At 43.6% G+C, this 16,603-nt stretch overlaps 2 long non-coding RNA genes across 2 annotated transcripts in view; one reads left to right on the top strand and one right to left on the bottom strand.

Annotated features, from left to right (window-relative positions):
• Positions 1-16,603, bottom strand: part of LOC147796692 (uncharacterized) — a 109,898-nt gene that overhangs the window by 21,347 nt on the left and 71,948 nt on the right. The window lies entirely within an intron of this gene.
• On the top strand, positions 4,550-14,964 carry LOC110983324 (uncharacterized). The gene is made up of 3 exons (XR_015427887.1): positions 4,550-5,112; positions 5,378-5,507; positions 8,949-14,964. It is a non-coding gene; the product is annotated as an uncharacterized LOC110983324 (long non-coding RNA).

Raw genomic sequence — 16,603 nt, 5'->3', positions numbered from 1 at the left:
TTTCTTTTACCACAGTTAACAAAGTGTAACATAAAGGGGGCATGCTCGCCACTTCTGCCGCAAGTCGAAACAGAAAAACTAAGTGATATTTCATATAAAATTTCCCGTGTGGCGGTGTAGAGTTGAATCCACGGGGTGCAGCTCCACCGATCATCGTTTTCCCATAACTGGTGCAGACAATTTGACACAAACACGAGATAGAAATTAGGGCGGCACCAGCGTGAGAAACAGGGTGGGAAAAGGGTCGGGCAGGAATATGACATGGCATGGGGTGAGAGACCACAGACTTTTAATGACTGTGTCCTATGAAAAGTGCTCACGTTGTGAAACGTCGCGTGGATTACAAGCGGCAGTACGTACACATGTGGATCTAAAAACTGAAGAATATCTCAGTGGATTTCAATCATGCAAGTATAAAATAACAGATTAAGAGGTCGAGGTTAGCCGATATCAGGAGGGAGGGATTTCACTCTCGACAGGAAACTTAAAACGAACTTGGGGATAAACAAAGTCAATTCCAACACAGGGCATCGGCTACAAGTATGCTCTGTCCCTGTGCCAGAATAACCCCATTACGCTATTGAACTGATTGTTGTGGTCAATGCGGGTAGTATATTGCCACTCTTAATGGGAACTTCACGTTCAAAGAGATACCAGTAGAAAAATCCAGATTTTACAGAACACGAGCCAACTGAATGGTTTATGAGCGATTGTGTAAGCCTATTACTTGGCGACAGCGGGTATGCTCTCGTTCAGCACCGGTACCCGTATAAAATTCACTCATCTACAAGCACAAAGATTATCAGGAAGGTTTTGCTAATGGGCAAATATTCTAATAGTTCTTCATCCAGAGGGGGTAAGTGCATTCCATATTGGTTCTGTCAAGGAAACTATGTCGTCTTGAAACAGAGAGAAGAGAGGCCGGCCTAACTGACAAAGAATTAACAGAATCCTGCACCAATAAGAACACCAATAAATCAAAGACACTTCTAGTCACTTTTCAAATACACGGGGGCCCGAAAAGCATCACCCATAGTTGGACTGTCCTCCACATTACCACAGCAAGAACAAAAAATTCCAGTGGTCGTGAGAGACATGGTTCCCTCCGTACATTCCAGTGGATGGACCGGGAACCAACTCGTGGCCCCATTCGTTAATCCAGCTATCCGATTTGTTAATTTTACAGAATTCAAGGTCAGTGACAGTGAATGTCTTCCATCCGCCATCTTAGATGCTAGGACGCGTCACAAGCCAGCAGCGTTTATCTACCGTTGACAGCTTCGTTACCTTAACGATCTTACAAGTAAATAGAGCGGCCGTAGCCACAAAACATCCAATTCAGACCGAAAAATGAAGCCTAAAACGGTAGAGCCAAAGGAATTTTGGAGACCAAAGATGGAGTACAACCATAACATATTTTTCTTTTAAATAAGCGAACTCTGGTTAAAATAAAGACTTTTCGATACATGCTTTTACTAGTTACCATAAGGCCGAGATGGTGCATTGCAAACAATGTCTTTAAACTGCAGCCTTCCCATTACCACCCCAAAAAAATCAGCACCTATCAATCTTATTTCTACAATGGAAGCCATAAAAATCAGAGAAATCTGAAAACTGGTTAAGCTTTTTGCTCTTTGGTGCAAACTTTCACCAACGTTGACCCGAAGGAATCTAATTGTAATTGCTCTATCCTACTTGTCTGCTACAGAGCGAAACACTTGATCTTTTTCAAAGAAAACATAACACTGCGAAGTTCAACTTTTCACTAGTTAGACGAAGCTTCTGCATATCTTATTTGGGGGGGGGTGTGAGATTGGCTCATTTATTTGAGAGAATGGACACAACCGGCAATGGCTGAGGGGCAAAACGCGATGAAACGATAATATTTTGTTCAAAACTTGAATGAAAGGAGCTACTGTAGTTACGGAAGAGAAAAGGTAGACGAATGTTCACGCTATTAAGCCATCATCCGCGGGTCATACAGTCTGCTCAGGCACCTGTAGCGGAGATGAGCTGACCCAAAGAAAGTGTACAGGGCCGTACATATCACCCCTTTGACTATTCATTCAACGTGTAGACCCGCTTATTTATAAAGCCCTACTGACAGAACTGAACACCAACACGACGATCTTGCACAAAATTGCACCGTCGCTCGCCCCTTTCTCTTCATACTCGTTCAGTTGTTGCTCAGCCGTGGACGGTCCGACGGCTTGAACACAGTTACAATGCGCCTTTCCACGAAAGGGGGTATAATTAGGCTTCGTTTAACCCATTACAGCGGGGCTTACAGAAAACTGAATGAAGAATGATGCTGCAGGTCTAAGGACACAAAGCAAAAGACGACGGAGGATGTGTGTCCTGATTGTATAAGATTTCTCCAGTGCCTCAAAAGCTTTTGAAAATGTGCGCAGACGAAAAAAAAAATCTGCACGACTGACAAGGTTTCGGGTACGAAATCTTAATATAATATTACAGTTCTTTTCTGGAGTGTCTAATGAACACACAGAATTTGTCCTGTCGTAGGCAATGGTCCTCTTGCAACAATTCCCACTGAAACGAAATTTTGTAATCACAAAGTAAGAAGTTGTTGGGGTGCTATTGCTGTACCAGGCCAAAAACACTCTCTACAATGCCATAAACTGGTAACAGAATCGGATGTAAATACATTTGCACAGAAACTTAAATGGACGTTCACCTCGTTTACTAGTGTTCATTTACAAAACTGGTCATAAAAGTGAAAGGGGCTAATTACCGCTAAAACCAGTTACATAGGGCTCGGTATACACGACTTTGTTTTTAAACATAGACCACCATTTTGTAGCACTGTCTAAAGTTTGCCGAAATTCACCTTGTTATGGTTGGCAACCTGAAAATGCACGTTTATTAAGACTGTGACATACCTACAGAAAGGTCAAGAAATGCACAATGGCTAAAAAAGTTTAAACAACGGAGACTAACTTGTCCAAACAAATAAAGTCCAAGAAGGTTGGTTGAATGTATCCCACGTTATCTAGTTAAATATCGCACGACACATGCACAAGCCCCCCTAAGGGCACCATTAATGTGACCTTCGGTCAAAGGCAAACGTTAACAGAATCGTAACAAAATGCTCAGTTTGACACATTGTCTGTCAAAAAATTGTTTAATGTTCAAAATGTTGAAAAGGAATCTTTTTAGCTTTAAATACCAGATAAAAGCGGGGTACAATAATATTGTCTATTTTAAGTTCAAGAGAGAATTAGAACTTCCAAATACTTTCTATGATAATTATTATTATACATTTGATGAGAGATCCAAAATTAACGACAGAATCTGTCAAATTAAAGACAAGAATACTACAGAACCGCGAAGTAGGTGGCGTACACACGGTTAGTTGTTGGGGTTCATGACACTCGACTATACTGGGCAGAAGTTACATGTCTTGACCTATGCCAAGTCACTTCACTCTAAAGCCTAAATTTGTCTCTTTCCAGCCGGCAGTATGAATATCGGTGAAGGTAGAGGACGAATAATGCGCTGCCTATATTGGTATCGTGACCTGATGAACTATGGGAAAGAGCGTTGCCACACATGCCTTGAGTATAGTGTATAGCCGCATAGTTATGCCCGCCTTTATAAATAAATCTTATCTGTCACACCATGTTTTACACTAAGAATTGAAACTTACGGACGTTGTTCAGAGTTTGGGGATGTGCGGGCTGATGGTTCAACTACAAGCATACCCTCATATTGTGCCGACGAATTGTACCCGTCGAACAACGAAAGCCGGTACTTTCTTTCATTGAAAGTCCACGTGGAGCACTTAATAGACACACGGCAAAAGCATACAAAAGAAATGTCATGCGAAACGAAAGAGAACAGTCCCAATAGTCCCAAACAATTATCATTATTTTCTCTCTGAGTTTGACTAATGCAAAACTCCAGACGGCGAAATTAATTAACAATGCAGTCCTTGAAGCGCTAAAAGTTTATGGACCAGTGTCTGCTGGGTCGATTTGCATGGTAAATCCGACAAGCAAAGGTACATGGCATTAATTAGCTATGCAAATTGTTTTAATTTCGCTTTTGACAGGATAAAACAGGGCGAACGGCGGACATACGGTCGTTTTACGGACGACTGCGTATTTTGTTCAGGGGGTCTTCTGAAATTAATAATTCATCAACCTTTGCTGTGGGACTGTTCCTGTAAGTACCACTTCCTATAATTTGTTTGCCCCTTATATTTCAGCGCATCGTCACATTGTGACACTAGTTTTGCAAAAAATAATCCCTAGTATTTCTTTCCGGAAGAGTGGTTCTGGACAGTGTATATGAGGGTGCGAACTTGTGTCCGCAAGAATTGATTTTCCGTTAGAAGAACAACATCAACCATTAACCTTCAGTCTACCGTAAATGACAGTTAAGGGTTACAGTTTCCATACAAGTAAATGACGGCTGCTTCCAAAGATATTTTGGTTATTTCAGTGGCAGCATAGAAAAAAACCAAGCCAACATTTACTGACTTACATAGACTTGTGTGTAATCCGCAAGTATATATTATCCAAAAAAAAAAAGAAAGAAAAAAGAAAAAAAACACAAAAGAAATCCTCAGATCACCTTTGGCCAATAATCATCTCTCGAGTAGAGGTTTCTGAGACTGAACAATCCAACGTTTTGTCAACCTAGCGTCGAGGTGCAGCAGATGCCAATCTGTGACGAAATATCAGCAACCGCACGGGGATCTCTTCAGAAGACCTGAGCAAACTTTCCAGAGTTTTGCCCTCAAGTCCCCTTGACTCCCCACCCCGCATACCAAGCATTGTCCCTCCCTGCGTCCGCACAAAAGGCTCGAGTCGATCCAGCGCCTTCACAGACCCTGTAGTCTTTGTGTCAACAGTTAATCGTCTTTGGCAAGCACAAAGAAGACAGGAATAATAATACGCACAGTAAAAATCACCATCATTGTTTACCGAGTGAAGTTCGTAGATGGTACTCGTGAAATCGCACAGATGCCACACCTCTCAACGCGCTTGGCCGGTAATTCCACTGTGTGCGCTCAAAGCCTGTAAGCTATTATGATGCCCGACAATGGATGATAACAACAACGCCAATGGCAACACCTTTCCTTTACTGGTGAGGATACATACATGCATGTCTTTATTGTTGATTCCTGTCGGCCTTTGTCTTTGAATTCATCCATTCCATCTACATTTAATTAACAGAGTCACTGCAGAGTAGCATTTAATGCTCTGCAGTGACTCTGTTAATTAAATTTCAACAGTAACAGTATAAATGAATGATTCTTCGGCAAAACGCACAGAGAATTCACAACAGCAACTACAAAAAGTGCAAACTGAGCAGAGCATGAAACAACAATCCTGGTGTTTCACCAAAACAGACCAGACTAGCAGAAGCAGAGACGAAGCTGAAGCAACGGCAACACTGAGATTTGATAAACTACCATGCTTGTCCTGGGTGGAGAGAAGAAATACTTCTGTGTGAAGGTGGTCATCGAGGACAAAGAACAGGTAGAAGACAATTAGGTATAGCGACAAACCCTGTAATGGAAACCGTGTGCCAATTAAAGGGGATGGGCCAGGCAGGGCTAAATTGACGTTATATGATAGTTTTCAACCGTCTTATAAACAATAATTGGATTAACCCCTCTTTTATCTCATTAAATCTGCACAACTTGGTGTTTTCTGTGTGCTTTTTTCAGTCTCCGCCTGGGCTCATCGCAAAAATTGATCGAAATCGGTCAGTGAGGTTAGCAGGCAAATCTTGCCAAAAATGTGACGTCAAAGGACGGACTCGACTTTCCAGACCAGAATGCATAGTTCCGACAAGAAAGTTGGACGTTTCGCAATGCACGGTGAAGAAAATTAAGAGAAGAGAACACCAACTTTGATGAAATAGGCTAGCCTGTGCCCATTGACAAAAAAACTACCCCCAGAATCATTGAAACACAACAAAACCACCAAACTGGCGAAACAGATTAAAAGACAAGGAAGGCAATCTAGCTTTCCCAGTAGGCAGTAGGCACTTAAGAGGAAAAAGACGAAAAGCAGCGAGAAGGGACAATTACGAAGTCCTCAGCGTACAAAACACGTGCGGACAAACCTTTGTGAAAACGTTTGCATATTACAAGTACCGGGGTACAAAAGAGAAAAATACCCGTGGACCTATTTTTCCATGCTTTGTTCCTAAAGAAATCTCCATTCTCATTTTTAGCCTTGACTTTTCTCCTCGAGTTTTTAGTTTATTGTGGTATGAACGCGAGCAAGAACCCACTTGGAAAACTTTGTACCAGTCTGTCTTTCTTTTGCCGAAAGGATGCACTTACTTCAACCCAGGACGGATACCAGGGGTTAAGATCGCGCAAGGCATGTTGAGAAACCAACGTGGTGCTACGTGATTGTACCATTGGGAACGAGGGTGGGAGTCATGATCACCCAAAGAGGATTTTTTTCTATAATAAGATGGGGGTGGACTATTTCATTTCGTTTCATTCCCAAATATCGGAAAAAGCTCCCATTACTCTAGTCCCAAGTAAAGCCAAAATGTTAAGAAAAACTCTCAACTTTGCTTCCCATGAGAAGAAAGACTCCCGACAATTTGATGCTTGTCTGACACATACCTTACCGTTCGAGGGTATACAGTAAATAACATAGGTCTGGGGATGTAAATAAAATTACCATATCTTCTAAATAAGGCCTATCGATGTCTATCATCATCCTGACCGCAGACATTGTTCAATTAACTATTCCTCCAATCTACTAAGATCTCAACGCGTATGCGATAAATCCCATACAAACCACGTATTCTATAGAAGTTATGTACAGCAGCCATCTTCCCGGCCAGTCTTTCTGTTCCACAGGGATACACATGAGTAGATCTTCAGAGCGCACCCCCAATGACAAAAGCACTGACCGGGAAGATGGCAGCCATGCTTAACATCTACTGTATTTTGAAGTCTTTTACAAGCCACGTGCAGTTTCGAAAATGTGAGAAGACTGCTTTTCAGTTTCAAGTATACGGTTAGTATCAACTGAAAGAAAAAAAACCCAATCATATCTGTAAATTTTGCACATGTAAGATCGTTATTATCATAATGCAACAACTCGATCAATTTGCTTCCTAAAGATAGCTTGCACCAGTCCATGTATTTGAGCATAGGCAAGGGCAGATCAAGAGCCGAATTATCAAGGGGGAAGTGCTTGTGGGGGTGGGTAAAAATATGGAATCCTTTAGCTAATCTTTTAATGGCCTTTCAGAGGGTAAGGTTACATCTGGGGACATTTTACACGCTGTTAGAAGGAAAGGAATTAAGCAGACCAAAAAAATATCGCCTTTGTCACATTCTTTCTCAAACTTTAGCTCCTTTTTGGGAGGGGGATCGTGGCTCCTGTTGACCCGCCCCCTGGATCCACCCTTGAGCAAAGGGATCGTAAGACCATGCTTGGTTAGGTAGTACTGAAACAAACAAACTGTTGGACATGGGAATGTACACCAGCTGTGTATTTCTCCTGGGTGTTGGTGGCAAAACACGTGAATTTGAATAGATTTGAGTGGGTGTGCTTTCAAGAAACTACTTTTTCACCATCGAACTCGGAAGATTTTCTCCAAATGAGAAAGGAAGTTGAAAGGAAAAAGTCGGAATATAACAGCTTATTCACTATAAGGATGTTTTATATTTGATTCGAGGAACGCAGACAAAACAAAACGGAAAGCTCTGTAAAAGCACGAACTAAGCTTCGCCGAAGAACATGCTATAAAAATTTATGACTCGTGCGCGGAGAAGTTGTGTTTGATAAGAACAAAATAATAATCTCACAACCCCCGTGTAATTTCTTTCGAGGATTACCAGCGGTATATATTATTCGGCAGGATTGACTTAATGAGTGCGATGATACTTTCAAATGATCTGATTAGCGGGAAGTGACTTGTAAATTCGAGCAGCAAAGCGTGATAGCCGTGCGTTGCGGTGGTGCTTCGGCGGAGGCCACGCGGGAATCCCGGCTTAAGTCTACCTACCACATCAACGCGGGATTTGGCTCCCCAAATTCCTCCATCTACCAATCTAGCTGCACTCTCCAACACTCACTTTTCCAACCATTTCAAACAGTAAGATGCACTCTCGCAACGCTTCTGTTACTGCGCATTTAACTTTGTCCTTTTGTTTGAGGGAAGTGCATTTATCTCAGTATAGATAGTAGGAACAATTATGAAATTACATGCACATGAGGGAGCATAACTTGAGATTAAGAAGATAGCATAAAGATCAAAATGATATCAAGATCAGCTGCTGAGACGAGCAACGTGGTTGCTTAATGCGCGAAAAGAGTCTGAACAGTGGAGGAAAAAGTAGCTCACTATTCCTTTGACACCACTGAATGAAACCGTACTCAAACTTTGATTCTTACTATTCTTTCGTGTAAAACGGGCGAGGAATTTTTCCGGTGTTTCAAAGTTGGACGGTGACTTACACGAGGATGCAACTTGGCCTGTACCGTCCATTGGATACACAGTAAAGACAAACCATGTTTTGTTCTGATACAGCGGTCCCCCTCCCTATCAAAAGCAGTGGGAACCGTGGGTTCGTTTGAGCAGTTATTGGCTAGCTTTGATTTCTTTGGTTGTCCACCCTTTGCGAGCACACCAAATTGTGCGGTTATCCTGCAGCTGTGAAGCCGCTTGCAACATCTCGCTCTTCCTTCACAAAATTTGGTGCAAGAGATTGGCGGTCACCAGAGACCAGCGACCACTTTTTCTGCACTAACCAGACGAGGCCACGGCGCCATGCATGAAGCTTCCTCTGCCATCTTTGTTCCGTCATGACGCATGCGCGGTTTACTATTTTTGATGGGCTTTTTCTTTAGATTTGAATAGGTGATATTAACACTAGCATGGACTACCTACTGACTCTTCAAAATGATAAACATTTGTTTGTTTTTTTATTATGAATTTAGCAAAGTATGTACATTGTGGCGTGAAGTGAGGGGGGGGGAAGCCATGATGGAAATGTGGCTTCATGTCGGATTGGCTAACGAGCTTGCAGCAAAGTACATGAGGTAAGTGCCAGAGGTAGGCCGGTGGGTAAGACCGGGAGGGGCAGTGGGGATAGAGGGCGCTATGCAGACCCGACATGCGGAGGGGCATTCTCCGTCCAAATCAAGGTCATGGGGTAAAAGGGTCATTCCATTAAACATCATTGTTTTGTTGACCACGTTCCTTAGCAAAAAGGAATACAGACGAAGAAAGATCGGACCAAAACAGAGAGGAAATGTGGTCATTCCAAAAGTTTTGGCTGGAAAAATAATGCCAAAGGCATCCAGTCATGTAGGCGCGCCCGGCCATTATCTTAGGGTCGAGTTTTGGATCTCATTCTTTCAGGCTGCAGGTTTCGATTTTAAAGTTCTTCCGTTCATGACAAAGGAGAGTGGCTTAGTATGCCCGGAAGACTAATCTTTTTCGTCGGTGGACTGTTGACTAAAGGATACGCTTCATTTACACCCATTTCCGGAATTCGGTTTTGTGGTATCAAGCTTGTTACTTGCGTAAACCCGTTTTGCGATGTATACAGACTATATACATTATGCGCTTTCGATAGTGTAAACTCTACTCACCGTATGAATTATTTATTGAATTTTATTCTTTTGTTCCACTGCCGACTTATTCTGAATTTACCATGCTCCTCGTTAGCAGTTTTTATTTTCTATATTGATTGCATTATCTGTTGATAGTTAGCCTTTCTCGGGAGTTATGCTTTGGACTTTTCTGCGCTGTTCTGAATGTGATCATTGGCAGATGTGGGGTGGGGATATTGCCTGACCTACCCCACCCCCGGACAGAAATTCAGGAGCTTTCCCATCTTAAAAATACTTTGAGGACATGCCACCTCCCCTCCGAAGAAAATCTGGTTTGGATCCAACCTTGTGCTGTCATTTTCTGCCGTGCCTACTGTACCTGAAAGTGTCTGTATTATACGGAGCTCTGGAAGTGCCATCTGGATCCTGACATATTTCATTTTCGGATGGAGACACGATTGTTACTAGGAAAATGTCGGCAACCTGGGGTAAATAAACTTATCACGGGGTGATGACATCAAGGATAAGCATACCGTGCGTTGATAATTTATCAGTAACTTTCAGAGCATGCGTCCTAGGCTTTAATATCTCAGCAAGTCGACATTCTACTTTGGGGGGCCGCTGCAATTAAATAACACCACAGCGTCGTTACTCCTTGTTCGTATACCTCAGCTTTCTTGCATGGAAAATGTCCTCATCTTGAGGCGAAATGCGTCAAACCTCAACAAGTCAGATGGCACTTCCAAAACACCGTAATACTACGCTGAATTGTTAATCAGCTTTATGCTGTCCTGCACGCCTACATGGGGGACCGCTGCTGTGCCGTGCTGAAGTCTGCTACAGGCTGGGCTAATCTGTGTACGGGTGCTGTGCTATGCCATGTTTTATTGCGAGTGGGACCCGCGGCTGCATGCAAGGTCCAATTCCACGGCGCTGCTTATTGCAGAATTCCGCGCTTACGATCTCCATTCTGCGCTAGCGAAAAAAATCTGCGCTAGCCTTTTAAGCACAGAATCTTTAGTTACGGGATGTACGCACACACACAAGTCAAAATTCCTCGCTAACCCGTGAAATACGTTCGGCGTAAGCGCAGAATTTTCCGCTACGGTAATTTGGCGCCGATTTCTCACTTGCGGTAAGCAGCGCCGTGAAATTGGGCCCATGTCCGTTGCTGCACTACTAGCGCCGAGCTGTCCTATGCTATGCTGTGGCAGGCCTATGCCATGTTATTGTTCAATAGTGCTATGCTCTGCGATGCTTCCTCAGGCGTGACCTGATATCATGCAGTTCTGCTCTAGACTCCAGCCTTCTGTAAGTTACAGCAGAGCATTCTGAGACCATTGCTTAGCTCCACTCGATGCCGTAATAATCGCTAACTGCAGTGGCATTATGTCCTCGGTGTTGCGTGTATGTTTCGCTTTTTGTCTAGTCCGTCTTGTTTTGGTTTTGCTCCTTCTTCTTTCGTCTGGCTTGCCTTACTTCTGCCTCCATCCTCGTGTCCTGTCCTGCACGTGTCATTACATTATACGCTCCTAGCTCCACACTGCTTAATGAATATACCGTGCTGTGCTGTTGAGCGCAGCCGAATTTATTTTTAACCTCCAGTGGTTATTGTATTCGGTGTCTGATTTTGGCTCACGGTGAGTACACTCATTCCTAACGACCGAAGTCTGAACGTGACAATAGCAAGCCCAAGACTACCCGTACACCAGTTCTTGCAATTCCATTTTTCCCCTTGCAAATGTTCCCTAGCCGTATTAGAGGAAATAAATCTCATTAAATTATTTTCTCTCTTTTTTTTCCACTCTCAGTAGTTAGCAACGGAGCTAGGCCCGTTCGAATGCACAAGTCAGTGGCCTGTGCCCATAGCAACATTATCAAGCAGAAATCTCCACCGTGTGTGGAAACCGCGCCTGCCTCAACAAATGTAGCCGTGCGACTGTTGACCGTAGCGATAAGTTAAGCAAACATGCAGTCGGTGCCACGAAGCAACATGGTCAGGGTGGGAGAGGGGTGTTCGTGCTTGCGTATCAGCCGGTTGGGGACGTGTCAGACTTAAAAACACTGCTATAATGCAAAGCTATTTTGAATGTGGAGGAACTATGCACACACTAGTATTTCCACAGAGGGAAATTTACCAATGACCTCTGGAATCAAGGGACCAAAAGACTTGAAAATCACTCTGATATGAGATCAACAAGTCTTGAAGGGTAAAACACTCAGGTTGTACACCTCATCTGTTCGATTGAAACAATTTCCCTGTGATTCAGAAAGCGATGGCGTGAAACGTTGCTCTTTGGAGAGCACCACTCAGTGACACTCAGCTTTTCCGGACCCCGAGACTTCTTTTAATCATACATGTACATTTTAGACATTTTAAAACATTTTTCCAGTGACAGTTAACCACAGTAAGCCAACCACTAGTTGACTGCGACAGTGAATCAGCCAAGGAGAGATGTCTACATCACCAACATCGAGGTGCCGCGCGACCCATCTCCGTGGTGGATCGGTTTGTGTCTATTTTATGACCCATAGTACATGTCCAGCCATTCTCTGTGGTCCAACTCAACTAAGCCTTGTACTAATCTTCATTCGTGCCCTCGCACTGTGCTGTCGTATTTCAGCGCTTTCCCGTCTCGCTCCCTGATATCACAACCCTTGTTTTGTACTAACTTGACAGACAAGTCCATCCCGATGATACGCACATTCGATACCCTCAATCTCAACCTCGGAGTCTACCCCGTCTCTACCTGAATCCTTTCTCCTCTTTACGTGCGCGGTACCGTATGTTGCCAAGCAGTCTAGTATCTACTCCAAGGCCCCATCGTGTAGCCTACTTTCTGCACTAATTACACGCAGGAAAACTGTCCCCCCCCCACCATCACTCTGAGCGCTAATTTTCCCGCCTCGCCACTACGAGAAGAGAGGGGAAAAGTACACGGAATTGCGAGGATTACTGGACGCCGAACGATACGATTTCTTGAAAGTGTGAAATCGGATCGACTCGCTGGACCAGGCGTCTTAAAGGAAAGACCAAGGCCGGTATGCCCCTGCTGTAACCTGTTAGAGGCAGAAAGATGGCAGGCAGGCACGGAGATGGGATCGCACCCACGGCACTGGCTGGCCACAATCCCGCGCGTCACAAGACACCTGTACCTCCACTCTAGCCAAACGCACGTACTCCTGTAAAGCAAGTCGGGCCGGGATAAATTTAACTTAGTCCCGAGCTAATCTCGCACGTTCCCCACTCGCGGCCCGATTGTATATCCTGCACTCTGCCGTGTTGTACAAGGCCGATGAACCATTTACGACGGAGAAAGTTTGTACAATTGAAAGATTTCTTTCAGCCGACGAGTTTTCCCGCCATTTTTATAAGCGAGAAAGTTGCAAGTGCACTTTCTGGAACAGGTCACCCTACGTGTGGTATATTGAACATCGGTGAGTACTTCATACACCTTTCAATTTTTACATTGTCAAAAAAATTTAAAGTGTGTGTTGCTAATGTGTTGCTAAAGGCTAAAACCATTAGTACTGACATGTTATAATTGCAATCGCATGTCGGTAACACCTTTAAAGGTAAAGGCGCATGGATATCTATGCTTATAGATCAACTTTTAACCAATAGAAACACTCAAACGACACAACTAATGGTACGCAAGCTTTGATTTGATAAGATACCAGGACATGTTGTATAGGGCATAACTTCTGTTTGCCGAGGTCAATATCCACACGTGATTTTTTTGTTTCGTAACTGGGTCGCACATTGAAAATCTTGATTTATGGAAATTGCTCACGCGCCAAAAATGAACACAATTTCGGGAATTGATACGCAGGGACTCAGCTAGCGTCTCATCAAGTCCTTTTCGCTTTTGAACAGTAACTCAGAACCAACTCCTGGGCAATCGTCTTGAGACTAGCAGCTAACACAGGTTGAGTCTCTGTTAAGATTAGGGCGGCTTACAGCGCCATCATCTCAAACACAAGTCATTTTCAAAATCATAGTTTGGCCTAATCCGTCGAGAAATCCAGTCTTGTGGGTAGAAAATGCGGCGTGTATTTGAACTTGGCGCGCGGTGAGAGCTTTCAGCGTGGGGAGCTAGATGCTGTCTGGCCCCAGTGGAATTGGCATGTCGTCGCATCCATCATGTCAAACGGACGCGATTCCACCGTAATCCGTGCTCTTCTCGGCTCAACCGCCAACGCCATCCGGTTCATCAGTGCCTAGATTTTGTGGTGACCAGCGAAGTTTGCTGGATTTATCCGGTCGGGATCTACTTAAAATGAAAAAAGTCCGTGTAGAAGAGAAGCTGACATTTGGAAGATTACCTGCTTTGAAAAAAATCGATGGAAGTGCAGTGGAAGCGTCTTGACAAAAGAGACACAGTCTTAGGAGTGGTGAAGGGCTGGTGAAGCATATTTCAAGACTTTTGTTTCATCAACATTTTCTTCATACAATCGACTTTCCAAAGAATTTGCAACCTCTTTCAGGTCAGGCCGTTTCAAGCAAACATAACATTACGTTTCGTTATAGGACAGAAAGACGACGACAACGACAACGACGACTACAGCAGGGTGAAGATGACAAATTTCAGCAGCAAAAACCGGATAGAAACAGCAATAGATGTGCCTGATAGCAAAAGTAACCAACAGCAACCAACAACAGCATCAGTAACTACAACAACAGCGACAAGTAGTTTTGAAATCCTAAAGAAGGAATGGACTTCCCACGTACATTCAGTTCACCATTCCATCGGATTTTCATCAATCAATCTGTCTTCAGGATTCGTTCGTTCATACTTTGCCGGAGTACTTGTACTTTGATACAATAAAGCCCTGCTTAAAACACACAGTATAACTCCAAACTGTGCAATTTAGACGCCACTCGTATATTCAAGATTAAAACAAAACCTCAAATCCAACTTCCCTAACGTCAGTGATAACAGATTGCTTTCTAGAAGTAATTAGACTGAGACTTAGTAGTAGTTAAGGCAGTCCTGATGCAAGGAGACTGCGTTCTAATACAGTCTCAGCTTTGGAAAATCTCCGAATTCCTTTACCGGGCTATCTAATCATCCAAAGAACCTCATAAAAAGCACCATAAACTCAAAAGAGATTAACATATAGTCCGTACTCCATGCAATGTAATTCTCCTTACACATCTTGTTCCTCGTGTTATTTTAAGTTTGAAAAAAGGTGCAAAGATTCCCGGTATATAGGTGAACAACTTTAACCACCAAATGTTGTTTGCTGATTTTTTGAGGGTGATGCCACGTTTTAAGGTTGAGAATTGAAAGCCCTTTCATTAAAACTCGGGGGAAGCCAATTTTTCATTATTTACTGCAAATGAGCAGAGAGCTGAACCCACTGACAAAATCTATACATCTTAATTTTGAATAGTGCCAGATTAAATGTTAATAAACTGAGCAAACTCAACAGAAAGTCAGCCCTGCATTGAGGCATTTTTTTCAAGTCTAAGTCAATAAATCCGTGAGAAAAGCTGATTGACTTGGGATGTAGAGAAACCCCACAGCTCATAAAAAATCAGTCAGATCAAGAAAGAATCCAGCACACTGCGATCAACACACACCAAGTAAACATTCCAGCAGGGCAAATAATACCAGAACAGCTCCGATGTTTTCTCCTTCGTGTATCTACCAGCGCAGAGTATGCGGCCTGGGTGCCTGAGCGTCCCACTGCTGACAAGTTTTCCGCCGAGCAACAAAGTCAGCACACTCTGACAGTGTACCCTGTTCAGACCATCAGCAACAACGAATGGTGCATTGATGGAAACGTTTGGGCTTGAGATGCATTGAGGTACACAATTACATCTTCAACCTGCCTTTTGCCGCCCAAATTGATATACTTACGTAATGGCCATCAACCTAACACAGTAGCGACGCCAATAGGTCAATTGTTTTGCAAATGCAGCCCATTTTATTCTAATTTGGTGATCCCATGTATAAGGAGAAAACTGATCACGATACTCGACATTATTGAGTCACTACCCTCAGCGGTCCGCCATCTTTGATTTCGGGCCGTGTTCGAATCGCGTATTTTATGGCTACAGTTTCGATTTTTATAACAATTTATGCGCCACGGTGATCAGCCACAGCCGCTGACAACAACATCCACGGCTTACCACAGAGAGGGAGGAGGGACAGTTGTTTTCTAATCCTCGACGTAAGTCCCGTCAATGCATTGCTTTGGAACTCAATCTGCTTATTAGCTAGTCTGAGATCTCAAGGCAGTTTCACATTGAAAGAGTGTTTTCAGAAGCAGTAGTATTATACAATAGCAACCTTTGGAGCTGCGAATAATCATGTTTGTTTCTGTGATTGATTCGGAGTGTATCGTGACCCATTATCAATACCATGTAAGTGGCAGCAACGGTAACAGTCTTTATGTTTTAACTATTGAACCCGACCTCGGAAATCAATGGATTAATCGTTTATTCTGTAAGATGGAGAAAGCGCGCTTTTTGAATCCAACAGGACTTGGCGGAGATCTGGGCACAGAATGACTCATTGCATAGCAAGTTACCCTGGTGTCAAGGTCGTATCGAGCAAGACACCGGGGCTCCGTGACCGTCTGCTGAGGTGACTGGCCGTCCGTGCTTCCCAAGCCTGTCCACCTCGTTGACTCTCAACGCCTTATGAATACATAAACTTTGGGAAGCTAGAGTCTTCTACTTTCTCAAATATTTGATTGATAAAAATCCAATCAAACTGACTATTTTCCTCCATCGACCAGGGCACTCAGGAAACTGTCCCCCGTCCCACGTTCCCCCCTTTCTCTGTTTACTGCAATTAATGCCAGGCCATAAATTATAACTTTCTTCGGTTTGATCCGGCGGGGGTTTCCAATGAAGCCTCGAATTAAGCGTCGTGATTCTGATCCAGCCAAGAATGAAAATGCATGAGGGGTTGGTCCGGGATTACCAGGCCATTGGCCGGGAGGGGTTGCCGGTCCGAGCAACAACAGCTCCGCGCGACGAGCCGAAAAGGGTCTCTAACTATGGTGGTCTGATTCTTGACGCG

The sequence above is a fragment of the Acanthaster planci genome, linkage group LG15, assembly GCF_054643075.1.
Source record: "Acanthaster planci isolate LZ-2023a linkage group LG15, COTS_SCS, whole genome shotgun sequence".
NCBI classification, from domain to species: domain Eukaryota; kingdom Metazoa; phylum Echinodermata; class Asteroidea; order Valvatida; family Acanthasteridae; genus Acanthaster; species Acanthaster planci.
This window is presented reverse-complemented; position numbering and strand designations above follow the sequence as displayed.